The sequence below is a fragment of the Typopeltis vanoorti genome, chromosome 8, assembly GCF_054136105.1.
Source record: "Typopeltis vanoorti isolate ZY-2024b chromosome 8, IOZ_Tvanoo_1.0, whole genome shotgun sequence".
In the NCBI taxonomy this organism is placed as follows: Eukaryota; Metazoa; Arthropoda; class Arachnida; order Uropygi; family Thelyphonidae; genus Typopeltis; species Typopeltis vanoorti.
This window is the reverse complement of record NC_143556.1, coordinates 71,611,901-71,626,637: the sequence shown is the minus strand read 5'-3', so window position 1 is coordinate 71,626,637 and position 14,737 is coordinate 71,611,901. Positions and strand designations below refer to the sequence as shown.

The following is a 14,737-nucleotide window of genomic DNA, read 5'->3' as shown; positions in this document are numbered from 1 at the left end:
GCAATTTTTAAATTAAAACATAATTCAAAATTTAAAATGAACTAATATCTTCTCCCTTTTACCATAAATTATATTATTAGTGACTTTCTATTTAATTACTTCCATCTCCCTATGATAATGATGACAGAATTTTGCCTTCTGAAGGATTTTCTTTGTACAAAACAGACAACTTGGCCTCCTTATTCAAGCAACCAACATTGTACAGACATAGAACACTGATGCCTTTGGTTTTACTATATGAACTGCATTCATAGTAATGCTTCACAGTATAACCATTGCTAATAGATGAAAAAATAAATTAGTTTATTGAACTTACTAATATTTTGCTGGTTTTCTACCTAGTATCATCAGGCACTACACTAAAACATTTGTTACAATTCAATTTGTAATTGACACAGAACTAATGTTCTAACAAGATACCCTTCTTATGGGCCAGTAACCGTAAAGTTAATTTGGAGAAGTCTGGTCTCAGGATGACTGCAATCCAGATATTCAGCAAATTAATACAACCAAACTTGTTGAGGTTGGGGGAATGCCTTGTAGCGAATGCTGATTCTAAAAATAAGTTTTTAGTAAGTTCAAGTTTATATTAGTAAGTTCAATAAATTATATTCTTTTTTCATCTCTTGGTGCTGTTTATACTGTAAAGCATTGATATGAATAATAAACAACACTCCTAAGCCTTTTTATACATAAACAAATTGTAATTCTAAATAACCCACCTCAACTCAATCCATATTCATCTTCTTCTTATCATGGTATCAGATCCTATAGCTCATTTGGTTTCTAATAATTTCTTTAAGAGTCTTCCTCAATTTCTTTTTCCTTCTGGTTTACATTTTAGGGAATTTTTGATAGCCTATATGTTGCCATTCACATAATGAATGAATTTACTTCTATAATTATTAGAGTTACTGTAAAATTCCTGTTTCGTTTCATCCAGTTCAGCATCCTACTGCTTCTCTCAAAAATTTAATTTCTACTGATGTCATTCTTTGTTGATTAATTTTTTTTCTTAACTCAATCCATATTTCCATAGAACCATCAAGCTCCTGCCCTCTTGCTGTACTCTCTCTCTCTCTCTAATCGTGCTCCTTTTCAGTTATATTATCTATCCATGCATTTATATTTTCATAAACAGGTGGAAAATATGACTGTTTCTCAATCCAACTTGTTAATAACAATGACATCAACACTGTCCCATTAACAGTGTAATAACATTTGCATCACCTGTACGTTTTTTCGTTTCATGATAAAAGCATTGTTGCTCTTAATGTTTTAATAAGTAATATTTTTGTTGTTGGTTGGTGCAACCTCACTAAAAGTTAATGGCATTAGTGAGACTTGGTTGACAGTGGATTATGTAGTTAAAGGGACAGAATATGAGTGATATATTTTCAGGGAAGATAGAGAGATCAGAATTCAAGAGGGATGCTGTCGATGATAGTAGATACTTGCAGACTTGGAGTCAGAGGTCACCCGGAAAGACAGACATGGAGGGCAATGCATTTGAAACAATGTGGCATGAAAGAGAAGCAAGATGACAAAATATATAGTCAGTTATTGCTACAAGCCAGGAGGTGTAAGAGATGCTGATTTAAGAGCTGGAAATGATATCAGAGGATTTGTCCATAACCAAGTGTGATTATAAAGTCTTCTCTCTCAGGAGATTGCCATGACATCCTATGACATTCATGGTTCTATCAAAAATAAAATAGCCTCAAATAAACCTCTAAAGTTTTAGTTTTTATTTATATTAATCCCATACATGGCAGGTAAAAGAACCTGAGCACATCAGTGCTGTGTGTGTATAGGTGCAGGTGAGGTTTGAGAAATTAGTTTAGTGACATTTTTTCCCATAATGCATGTCTGTAAGATGTGTGTGGTGAGTTACTGAAAAAATAATCATAATTAAAATTCTGAATATTTTTACAAATTGTTTATGTTAAAATGTTTATTAGTTTTAGTTTCATAACACACATTGTCAGCACTTCCGATGTGCCCGTTACTGAAATTGTTTAGTCAAAAATGATATGTAAAGAAGTTAAAAAATTTATGTGCTTACTGGATTTGATATCTGTATTACTTACAGGAATTTTATTGTAATTTAAAATATTAAGTTTTGTGTTTTATGAAGACATTCTCTTGTCACTAACGGAGACAACGTGCCAGCCATTATACCTAGTTTCTCGCTTGCCACTTGGAGTGCGCATGCTTGCCGAGAAGTTTGATGTGTGATTGACAGCTGACAAGGAAAGCGTTCAGTATCTGAATCTGAATAACGACTGTAAACAAGATAGCGTTCGGAAGGAATTTAGAACACAGGCCGGCAGATATTTAGATTCAGAGGAACTTGAGTTTTTTTATGTGACAGTCGAAGGAAAATTAATAGTATATTCTGAAAAAGGAATCGTGGAACTATTAAGTTTCAAAGTGGAATAAGTATTGATGAATAAAAAGGAAATATTGCTACAGGCGTTTTAAAAGGAATATTGGAGGAAATGCTAATTGGAAGATTTATAGGAGATTCCGAAAAGGGAATCGTAGAACTGTAAGTTTTTTTAATTGGAAGAGTTAAGACTGTCAATAAGCATTTTAGTGAATAAAAGAAGAAGTTGCTATTTACGTTCTAAAGGAATGTTTGTGGAAATGCTAATTGGGAAGATTCATTTGTATTAAGGACGCAGATCTAATGATTAATTCTAATAAAAAGAGACGGAATTAAGTCAGGAAGAATAAAATGTGTGCTACGTGAGTGATGAAAAGGGATCCTATGAAAATGAAGAATAGAGTCATATATCTTCGGAAAAGGGCCTTGACAGAGAAAGAAACTGGCTATGAACATTTTGTGATTGTGCAAACAAAGTGTTTAGTCTAGTCTTAAGTGTAAGTTCATTTTAAAAGGCCTTGGATCCAATTAATTCTGTAGTTAGTTATAGTTAAGTAATATTTGTTTGAAGTGTGTATATACTGTGTTTGTTATATTAAATGTCTTTATTTTGTATTTTGGTCTTGAGTCAGTGATTATTTGGATTCTGAAAGAGAGTTAAGGTCATTGCACCAATTGGAGTGAACCCTTGTGCATATAATAATATATAGGTACACTCGGAAATTAAAAATAATTGTTAGAAAAAGAGATTGATTAACAATTTCCTTTTTAAATAAAACCAATTATTAACATCATGGGATACTAAGGCAATTGATGTGAAGTTATTAGCCTCTATATCAAGTAACTTCCTGCACAAACTTTACTTGCTTACATTTGGATAAAGAATGAAACAGAATATAATTTCTTGCCATCTTTAATTTATAGTTTATTGATATTTTTCTTGAAGAGTTGCAGGTTGTAGCTGTTTGAAAATACTTCATGAAAAAGGTTGTTCCAGAGGGCAGAGAGGTAGACAGAATAAAATAGGCAGTTTTACACATAAAATCAATATGTGTGTGTTTGCGTGTGTATCTTTTTTTTTTTTTTTAAATATACACAGATTTTTGCTATGTGTTCTTATCAAATTTGTATTCTTATCTTTAATTTATAGTTTATTGACATTTTTCTTGAAGAGTTGCAGGTTTATTTTTGCTATGTGTTCTTATCAAATTGTGTTCTTAATATAGGCAATTAGCAATCAGGTTAGGTAAGCATTCCACTTAACAATAATAAAGTTGTAAACCACTAGTTCTAGCATTTACACATTACTAATACAATAACAGAAAACCCTCTGTACACTCATCTGCAAAAAATTTAATTAAAATTAAATAGGACTAGTTAACACATCTGAAATGGACATAAAGTATCAATAATGACAGAAATATAAACTTTCTATGTATGCCTATAATTGCAACATTCAATGGCACTGTTCATTAGTTCTACTTCTCCCACTAAGTTAATTTATTCATTTAAACTCACTAGATCATAATATTGGTAGAGTCTACCATCACAGCATAATGTTCCATAGTAGCTGCAATTACAGTTCCTTATAATGATAAGACCAGCCCATTTATACATTAAATCAACACATGTTCCATGACCAGCTCTTACTCAACTTAATTATATCACATGTGGAGCGAAAGATTAAAAAATGTCATCAGTTCCATAGGATTAATACTGAATGTTGGTTGCTGTAGGATGTCCAACTCCATGAAGACTAAATCTATTTTTTTTTTAATCCTTTGTCAAACTGAGTTTATTATTATCTTCAAACTGCTGATATATATGCTCAGGGAATGTACAGAACACCTTGACAGTACTACTAATCCATTCTGTTTAGATGATCATACCACCTCAGATTAGCTCTGATAACATATTCCTAAATGCTAACAATGGTAAGTTCTTTCCTAATATCCTCATTTTTAATATGATACTGCCATTGATGCCATCTTTACTCCTTTAATCTTTCTCAAAAACTATCATATCTGTGGTATTTAGTCTTTGATAAAGTGTTTTATTTCTAACCCAGCTCTCAGAGCTATAAGTTAAAATCGATTTGAACATTGTCTTGTATACTAATTTAGTGTTTTGACTAATTTCTCTCTTATTCCACATAAATTTATTCAGCTGACTTCCTACCATAGAGGCTTTACTACTTCTGTTGTCTATTTCCATATTTAATTTGCCATTTACTAAAAATTTTGCTTATATAACTGAAATGTTTTACTTATTCAATAGGTTCTCCCTTCAGGATACAGCTGATGTTTTCAATGCTCCTGCCTATTTTCATTGTCTTTGTCTTTTTATTGCTGATTTTCATATCAAAGTTATTTTAACAGTTATTTGATTTAGTTAGGGAATTTTCATCCTGACTTGTGCTAGATTAATTTAGAAGAATAAGCATTATCTGCATAAAGTAAGGAGCTAAGATTAACATCGCCAATTTTGATATCAGGTTTAATACCACATTCCTTCATAATGTGATCCATATACATAATTACTAACAGTGGAGACAATGTGTACCCTTATCGCATACACCTGATTTAACATCAAACCATCTTCTTATACCTCCTTCAGATATAACTGCTGACTTTCAGCTCAAACAGAGACTATGTATTGCACAATATAATGTTCCATCTACACTATGAAACTGAAACATTTTAAAGTGCTCTCCTCTTAGCACCTATCATATACCTTTTCCAGATCTGCAAAACTTAAATACAGGTCCTTGTTATATTCCCAAGATTTCTAACCTATGTGCCTTAAAATGAAAATCTGATCCTGACCACCTCCTTGGCATGAATCCAGCTTGTGCCTCTCCATGCTTCCCTTCCACAATTCTTCTTAGCCATTTCTCAAGCATACAAGGGTGGTCTGAAAAGTTCTCGACCTGACAATAAAAAAACGAATTTATAATTTCAAAATTATTTTTATTTTTCAACCTAATCTCCCTTAAGATTAATACATTTATTCCAGCGATGCTCCAGTGCCACTATCCCATCCCTGTAGTGATTCTCAGTAAAATCTGCAAAATATCCCTCTACAGCTGCAATCACCTATTGATTTGAAGAAAAACACTGACCAGAGAGGAAGAGTTTTAGTTTTGAGAACAGATAGAAGTCAGAGGGAGCCAGATCTGGGGAATAGGGAATGTTCCAACAATTCATAGCACAGATCCCTTAATTTTCCGATTATCAAAACACCTTTGTGGCAGGTGCATTGTCCTGATGAAAGATGATTTTTTTTCTTCTTCAAACTGGGTCTTTTCTCACAATTTTTTTTTGTCTAGTCTGGTTAAAAGATCAGAATAATATTCCCTAGTTACTGTTTAACCCTTTTCAAGATAATTAATAAAAAAAATGCCTTTAGCATCCCAAAAGACTGATGCCATGACCTTTCCTGCTGATGGAACTGACTGTCTTTTTGGTGCTGAACAACTAGCTTCTGCCCACTGTTTTGACTGCTCTTTGGATTCTGGTTTGTAATGGTGAATCCAAGTCTCATCCAAAGTAATAAATCGATGTACAAAATCAGTTTTATTCTTGTTAAAACACTCCACTGTTTAGAGATTTTCATGCGAGTGCATTTTTGATCTGCTGTGAGCAAGTGCGGTACACATCTTGTGCAAAGCTTTTTCATTTGCAATTCTTCATGCAAAATATATACACGTTCTTTTGAAATGCAATTTCAAAAGAAGGTGTAGTCTCAGAAATTTTACGCACTCTGACTCGCCAGTCATCCAATACCATATCATGCACTTGATCAATGATTTCTGGTGTTGCTACACTTTTTTGACGTCCTTCACGTGGATCATCTTCAAGGCTGGTACTGCCACGTTTAAACTCAGCAGCCCATTTCTTAATTCTCGAAAATGAAGGAGAAGGGTACCCATAAACTTTTATGAACTTGGAATGAATTTCTTTTGGTGTTAAACCTTCTTTTACAAAGAATTTTATAACCGCACGATACTCAATTTTATCCATTTCAAGGGATATAGACAACACCTTTGCTTCAGACAGCTGTATAAACCAAACTACTTGATAGAATGACTTGCAATTTCACATGGATGCTTATGACAGATGTACCAACTTAGAAAAAAAAATCTAGCTGATGGTGTTGCCATCTATGGTCAAGTCCGAGAACTTTTCAGACCACCCTCGTACTAGTATAAATCTTAAAAGGCATTATCAGCATGAAAATTCCTCTGTAATTTTCCCATTAAGTGTTACTTGCCTTTTTATAGAGTATTATGACAGCCAATCCAATTATCTGGACCCACTGTCCAGGCCTTTTGTTATATTTTTATATGTCTGCTGCACATTACAAATCCTGTTGACCGCACCAATTTGTTATATTTTAATATGTGAGCTTGCTTTGCTCTCTGTTATTCCCCATCTATATCCAAGTTTGTTATATTAAAGACAGTTGTGGAATAAAATAACAATATATTTAATCTTATTTTTTATTTGTTGGTTAGAATGTTCCAGATTCAAATCTGTGATAGTGCAGTGACTTCAGAATCAACAGATTGTACTCTAAAGAATGAAGCACAATGATAAAAAAATAAAAATATTTGCTGTAAACATAAAATTATAATACATAATGTAATACAACAGATAATACACACAAGGAATAATTAAATGGCCATTTTTTAAAATAACATAAATGAATTCTATATTATTCTCTTGTACTCTTAACTTTCACAGTTAATTCAATACTGAGACAATACACAAGATATTTTACGAAATAAACTGAACATAGCATTCAGCTAAAAGTTCTGTAGTCTCAGTATATTTATTAAATATACTGCCATATAGACATTTCCTTACTGCATCTATCTTTCAATTTTCTGAAATAGGTATGACGAATAATCTCTCAAACAACAGGAATACATTAATTGAGCAGTTCCAAATGCATTTCCAATACAGGGACTTATTACCATAGATTTCATATCACTCCTTGGAACATATATCGCTTGACTTTCATTAAACACCAGTATTCTCATATACAAAGGCTTGATATATTATGCTGTACTTCAATATTAGCTTCACAGTTCCGTATCCTTGGAGAGTAATTCAAGATGCATATACAGCTTTTATGAGATTAGAGAACTTAACTCGGTTTATTAGACCTCTTTGGATAATAATTTTAAGAGAAACTTGTGCCATAGTTCTATACAACATATATACACGAAAACACAAGGTAAAAGTATTATTTATTAAATACACTGCCATATATTTCAATCTAAAATTAACAGATAACATCAGTGGCTTAAAAACAATTTTTAGGCGGAATGCAAACAATTGATTTATTCGAAATAGAACGAGCCACGTGAAGTTAAATCATCAATAGTATTATGCTTTCACTGAAGAAAGAGTTAATCATGAAAGTGTAAAATAAATTGCATATATATATATATATATATATATATAGATAGATAGATAGATAGATAGATAGATAGATATAATTTATAATATCACACTAAACAGATCATCAGATAGATGTAGTATCTAGTTGGTTTCTTAAGACCTTATGTCTTTATAAAATATCATTATTGGTCTTAATTAGTAAAAAACTTTAATGATGTGTTATTCGAATCAAATTTTCCCATATTTTTGATAAAGATAGGCAGTCATTCCTATTCCTATTAATAAATTCTCAATGTATTTCCTCCTTTTCTAAAGATAAGCACTCACCTATGTCTCTTCCATGTGTCTACCAAATTCCGTGTGACTGCATCTTTCCTACTTTGGACAAACTGAATGCTCAATAGAACACAGAATATAAGAACATCAATCATATATTTTCCACAGAAAATCTAATAAGTCTGGATTAGCTCAACATGGAATAGAGCCAGACCACAACATTCTTTCATCTGAAACTAGCCTTCTACATAGATGTCAGTACAAATTCAAATGCCTATTTAAAGAGAGTGCCAAGGCCTTGCTTCACTACCCTAACTTGAATCGGAATGACTGCCTATCCTCATCAAAAATATGGGAAAGTTTGATTCGAATAACACATCATTTAAGTTTCTTTTTTTTTAATACTAATTAAGACCAATAATGTTATTTTATAAAGACATAAGGTCTTAAGAAACCAACTGGATACATCTATCTGATGATCTGTTTAGTATGGTATTATAAATTATATATATATATATATATATATATATATATATATGTATGTAAATAAGTTTTTTTACCTTGGGAATAATGTATATTAGGGTTACCAAGTAATTTTATAAACTTGGTTATTTTACTCCTAATCCCAAGTAAGCAAACAGTTAAGTTTGCACCTGAACGTAGCTCAAATCCAAAGGTGGTGCAACACCAGGGCAACTCATTGCAAAGGTGAGCAAAGCTCTGATCACCACTCCTAGTATTTTCCATAATGTAAAGCACATCTCACTAAGAGATGTATACTGCAATACATTATGGGTGGGGTCACTACCCAGACCACCCATAATGTATTACAGTATACATCTCTTAGTGAGATGTGCTTTACATTATGGAAAATACTAGGAGTGGTGATCAGAGCTTTGCTCACCTTTGCAATGAGTTGCCCTGGTGTTGCACCACCTTTGGATTTGAGCTACGTTCAGGTGCAAACTTAACTGTTTGCTTACTTGGGATTAGGAGTAAAATAACCAAGTTTATAAAATTACTTGATAACCCTAATATATACAGTCAACCCTTCTATAACGCGGTACTCTTATAATGCGGTTTCCATATAACGGGGAGCCAAAATTGCAACAGCCCTCCTATAATGTGGTACTCTTATAACGCGGTTTCCGTTCAACAACATTCCATCAACTTAATTGGTTTAAGAAGATTCTCTATAGCATGAACTTATCTGTGTGTTAAATTTTTACAGTTGAAATTAATGGGGAATTCCCTTCTTTTTGGTGAAGGTACATCACCATTTTCCAATTTCAGTTATCAGGGAATTCCCCTATAAGCGAAGAAACAATGCGAGATTGTTCACAGTGCTCTGTTTTAATGCTTAAAATAGACTGTATGATTGGCTGTTGCATATTTGCGTGAATTTTTTTATCCAATAGCGCTGCCGAACTTTCACTGTTTCAACCACCCACTTTGTCATCAATTTTAAGTGCAACTTAGTAAGAAACTGTCTGTAAATCCGTGCAGACATACATATCACGATTAGTGTTCAATAAAGTGCCTTTTGCTCGCTTAATTTGTGTTATCGTAATTGGACAACATTACACAATACCGTAGGTAATATTTTTTATTTGTTGTAATATAATAATAATAAAATAATTGTTAACCTCAGGTATGCATAATGTCAGACACAAAAGAAACAAGAAAACAGTTAAAAAGAAAGTTTAATATCTCTTGAGGACAAAATCCAAATTTTAAATTGTTTAAAGGGTGGTTCCCATATAATGCGGTATGAATCAATCTGATTCGTACTAATTCTGAGTTTCTTATAGCGCGGTTTTCATATAACGAGGTATACGGTTTCCATATAACGTGGGACGAATTAATCTGGTTTGCACGTTAAATCTGAGTTTCTTATAACATGGTTTCCATATAACGCGGTACGAATTAATCGCGTTATAGGAGGGTTGACTGTATATATATTTTAAAACATAGATTTAATGACTTAAAAAAACCGAGATAACTCATAAAGATTTAAATGAGAATAATACAACTAGTTTCGGCTTATAACAGCCTTCCTCAGGTATTCATAAAGGAAAAGAATAGTAATAAACATTGAAGTATCTAAAACAACTGGAAATTACAGGTAAAAATTGCCACACATAATTGATACATAAAAAACGTATTTTTTCAAGTTGTTCTAACAGGTGTGCCATTGTTTATTGCAAGTGTGCATGCAGGCTCACGTGAACGCCAATATTGAATAACTGCATCATGGCTATCTGGGATGTTATAACTAAAATTGTTGTTCAAGTGGACACGGTTCAGCAGGATTTTCCTTGATTCTACAATTTTTCTCTCAAACTCATCATCACAGTGAAAAATATTTTCTGATCTATCCCAGCAAATGGAGTGGCTTTGTTGATCATCATTAGGATTATTTGAAAAAAGAACATGACTGGATAACGCAGTTGCATGAGATCTTTTGTAAGAGATGTCTCTCTTATGCTCTTCTATACGTTGTTCAATAGATTTGTTAGTTTGTCCAAAAAATATTTTTCGCTGTGATAATGAGTTTGAGAGAAAAATTGTAAAATCAAGGGAAATCCTGCTGAACCCTGTCCACTTAAACAACAATTTGAGTTATAACATCCCAGATAGTCATGCTGCAGTTATTCAATATTGGCGTTCATGTGAGCCTGCACGCACACTTGCAATAAACAATGGCACGCCTGTTAGAACAACTTGAAAAAATACAACGCTTTTTATGTATAAATTATGTGTGCCAATTTTTACCTGTAATTTCCAGTTGTTTTAGATACTTCAATGTTTATTACTATTCTTTTCCTTTATGAATACCTGAGGAAGGCTGTTATAAGCCGAAACTAGTTGTATTATTCTCATTAAAATTTTTATAAGTTATCTTAGTTTTTTAATGATGAGGAGAGAGGACGAATATGTGGGAAGAAGGGTCATGCAGATGGATGTGCAAGGAAGGCGGAAGCGTGGGCGGCCAAAGAAGAGATGGAGGGAGCTGGTAGAAGAGGACTTGAAGATGAAGAACTTGGATGTGGTGACAGCCCAAGACAGGAAGGTGTGGAGGAGACTCATAATAAACAGTGACCCCACTTAAGTGGGAGAAGCTGCAGAAGAAGAAGAAGAAGAAGATCTTGGTTTTTTAAGTCATTAAATCTATGTTTTAAAATGTGTCACAACAACCGAGTAAAAGCCTATGATCACACACACACACACACACATATATATATATATATATATATATATATATATATATATGCAATTTATTTTGCACTTTCATGATTAACCTTTTCTTCAGTGAAAGCATAACGCTATTGATGATTTAGCATCACGCGGCTTGTTCTATTTCGAATAAATCAATTGCTTGCATCCTACCTTGTAAAAACTGTTTTTAAGCCACTGATAATGTCTGTTAATTTCAGACTGAAATATATGGCAGTATATTTAATAAATAATACTTTTACCTTTTGTGTTTTCATGTATATATTGTATAGCTATTTGGATCTCTTTCCCTGCTTACTTACTCTGTTTCTTTTCTAGCATCCTGTTACCAAATGACAACTGTTCTAAAATCAACAACCAACGCGCATGTCCGATACCAAGATTCAAAGTGAAACTCAAGTCACAACATGGCTGCTGTTGCTACAGCGCTCTCATGCTACGAATATTTGACGTGAAACACTATGGTAAACAACATAAATTAATTTATAATATACATTCAACATTGCTGCGTTATTCCCTAAGGATTACAAGATATGGTAAGCAAGTTCAAGTTTACTGCTTATAACTGCAATTAAATCATTTTATATTGCTACTGCTTAACCACATATCAGCTCTGGTAATGCTAAGCATATACCTGCATTAGTAAATGCAAACAAATCACATATATACTTTTAGATTATCTTTATCACATAACAAAACATATTCCTTATTAATTAAAATTTTCACTAAACATATAAAAATGAATATAATAGGTAAAACATTTATGTGAGATTTTTACATCTAATTCAGCTGCCTTCGCACATTTCAAGTTTTTGATCGCTTTTTCTATTTCAAACATGGATATGTATTTCTGATTACATTATGGTTGGGTTCTATACCTATTTAAGTGTGCTGACCCTTTTTGTTTCATTCAGTGATTCTTCAATCTTCAAAGTAATTATTCCATACATCTAGAATATCTTTATATATCCAGTTTTCATGTCACCTGTATCATCTTTGATTCCTTTTACAGTACTCTTTCTTCCATTTCTAAACTTTTTTAATAGCCTCCAGAATATTTTGCCACCTTCCTGATATTATTTTCTAGGAAGGTGGCAAAATAATCCAAAGGTTATTGAAAATGCTTAGAACTGGAAGAAAGAATACTGTAAAGAGCTTATAAATATTCTTATGTATTAGTAGATTTATATTATTATTATTAAGAAAGACCTACAGGGATTAAGGGATTCATTGAGGGAGGCCGCATACTACACTCACCAGCTATCATACTTATTCATATTTATGAATTTAGGGACACAAAACACACGTGTTGAAAAGATTATTTTACTGATTAATAATAAAATAATAACTTGATGTTTCGACCCCTGTATTGAGGTCATCATCAGAAGTATAGATGTGTATAAAAACCAAGCTACATGCTGAATTAGATGTAAAAAACGGTATGTTACATGCGTAATCTATTTTGTAAACCCCTGGGTGGGCTAGGTGTGGAGGGGGTACTTGGAAGAAATGAGTAGGTGTCTTAATTTTGTCGGGGGTTTAAAGGTGGTTTTGATGTTGTAATTGTGTCGTGTTCTATATATTTTTTCAGAAATGCCTCTAACATATGGTATAGCAATAGAATTCTTGAAATCTTTTTGTTATTAGTGGTATCTTCGTGGAGGATCTTGTGAATGGTTTTTATACTGTATCCATTTTTTATAAAGGTATGTTTGATGGTCTCATATTCATGGTTAAGAGCTTATTCATTTGAACAAATGGTTTGAGCTCTGTGTTTAAGGGTGCTTATGACGCCTAGTTTTTGTGTTGTGTGGTGATAAGAAGTTTTGTGTGTGGTAAACTGAGAAGGAGAGACAGCCTGAAGGAAGACGTGTGACAAGAGTGTCAAGGAACGGAAGAGAGTTGTTTTTTTCCATTTCAATGGTGAATTGGATGCATTTGTGTGGTTTGTTCAGGTGGCTAAGGAATGTATCTAATGCTTCGTGGTCATGGGGCCAAATGGCGAAAATATCGTCGATGTATCTGAGCCAAATTTTGGGCTTTAAGCACACTGATTTCTAGAGCTCGTTGCTCAAAGTCTCCCATATAAAAGTTTGCTATTGGGGGAAAGTGGTGAGCCCATGGCTGTACCCTCTTTTTGAAGGTAAAAATTGTTTTGCCACACGAAATATCTGGAGTGGAGTACGTGGGCAAAGAGGGTCGTGATGTCGTGTGGAAATATGTTCTGTAAGAGTAAGATAGTATCACTGATTGGGATAACTTCCCTTTTCATTGGTGAAAAGGGGAGTTATGTCAAAGCTGACTAATAGATCTTGGTCGTGGAGTGTAATGTTTTTAATTTTGTTTAAGAATTGTTGTGTATTTTTTATGTAGGAAGGGGAATGATCAACTAATTCCTTGAGTATGGCCGCTGATTTTTTGGCTAAGTAGTAATTCGGACTGTCGATTCCTTCTACGATTGGGCATAATGGTGTGTCTGTTTTGTGTACTTTTGGCAGGCCATAAATTCTGGGCGCACGGGCATACTGCGGTATTAATTTTTTAATTGTTTCTTCCGGCCACGTGTTAACTGATTTAAGTAGTTCAGTAGTTTTCTTTTTGTTGCATTGCATGGGGTTGTAATTTACCATTTGGTAGGTGTTGTGGTCTAATACCAAATGGTTCATTTTTTCAGTGTAGTTTTTTTTTTTTATCATTTTAGAGGGAAGATTAGTTAACAACGTAGATGTAATTTACCTGTATAGAGTGCAATAGCATGTAGCTTGGTTCTTATACACATGTATCCTTCTGATGATGACCTCAATACAGGGGTCGAAACATCAAGTTATTATTTTATTATTAATCAGTAAAATAATCTTTTCAACACGTTTGTTTTGTGTCCCTAAATTCATAAATATGAATGCTGATCACCGTCTAACCTTAAAAGAGAAAGTATCATACTTATTGTTAGAAGTTTTCCCCACTTGGTTATATTATAAATTAAAGATGCCAAGAAATTATATTCTTGATTTAATCCTTTATCCAAGTGTAAACAGATAAAGTTTCACCTGAAGTATTTTCAGGAGAGGGCAATACTTCGGGTGCAAACTTTGTTTGCTTACACTTGAATAAAGGATTAAACCAAGAATATAATTTTTTGGCATCTTTAATTTATAGCATACTTTTTCTTTAATTCATTCACACTGCTTGCACCCACAACATCCAATGACAATTCATTCCAATCACGCACCATCCTATTGCCCTCTTGTCCTTTTCCCACCCTCAATAAATTGAAAAATAACATCAACTAAAATCCTGTATGACCCTTTCTTACAGGATTTCAGTAAGAAAGGGTCATACAGGATTTCAGTTCATATCGCCCCTTTTTTTCCTGTTTGCTAGTGTCTGCAAGTCTACAAATTCTCAATCTGTCTTCATAATCAGTATT

At 33.2% G+C, this 14,737-nt stretch overlaps 1 protein-coding gene across 1 annotated transcript in view; it reads right to left on the bottom strand.

Annotated features, from left to right (window-relative positions):
- The window catches only part of rt (Protein O-mannosyltransferase rt), a 375,338-nt gene that overhangs the window by 171,164 nt on the left and 189,437 nt on the right, over window positions 1–14,737 (bottom strand). The gene's annotated exons all lie outside the window — the stretch shown is intronic.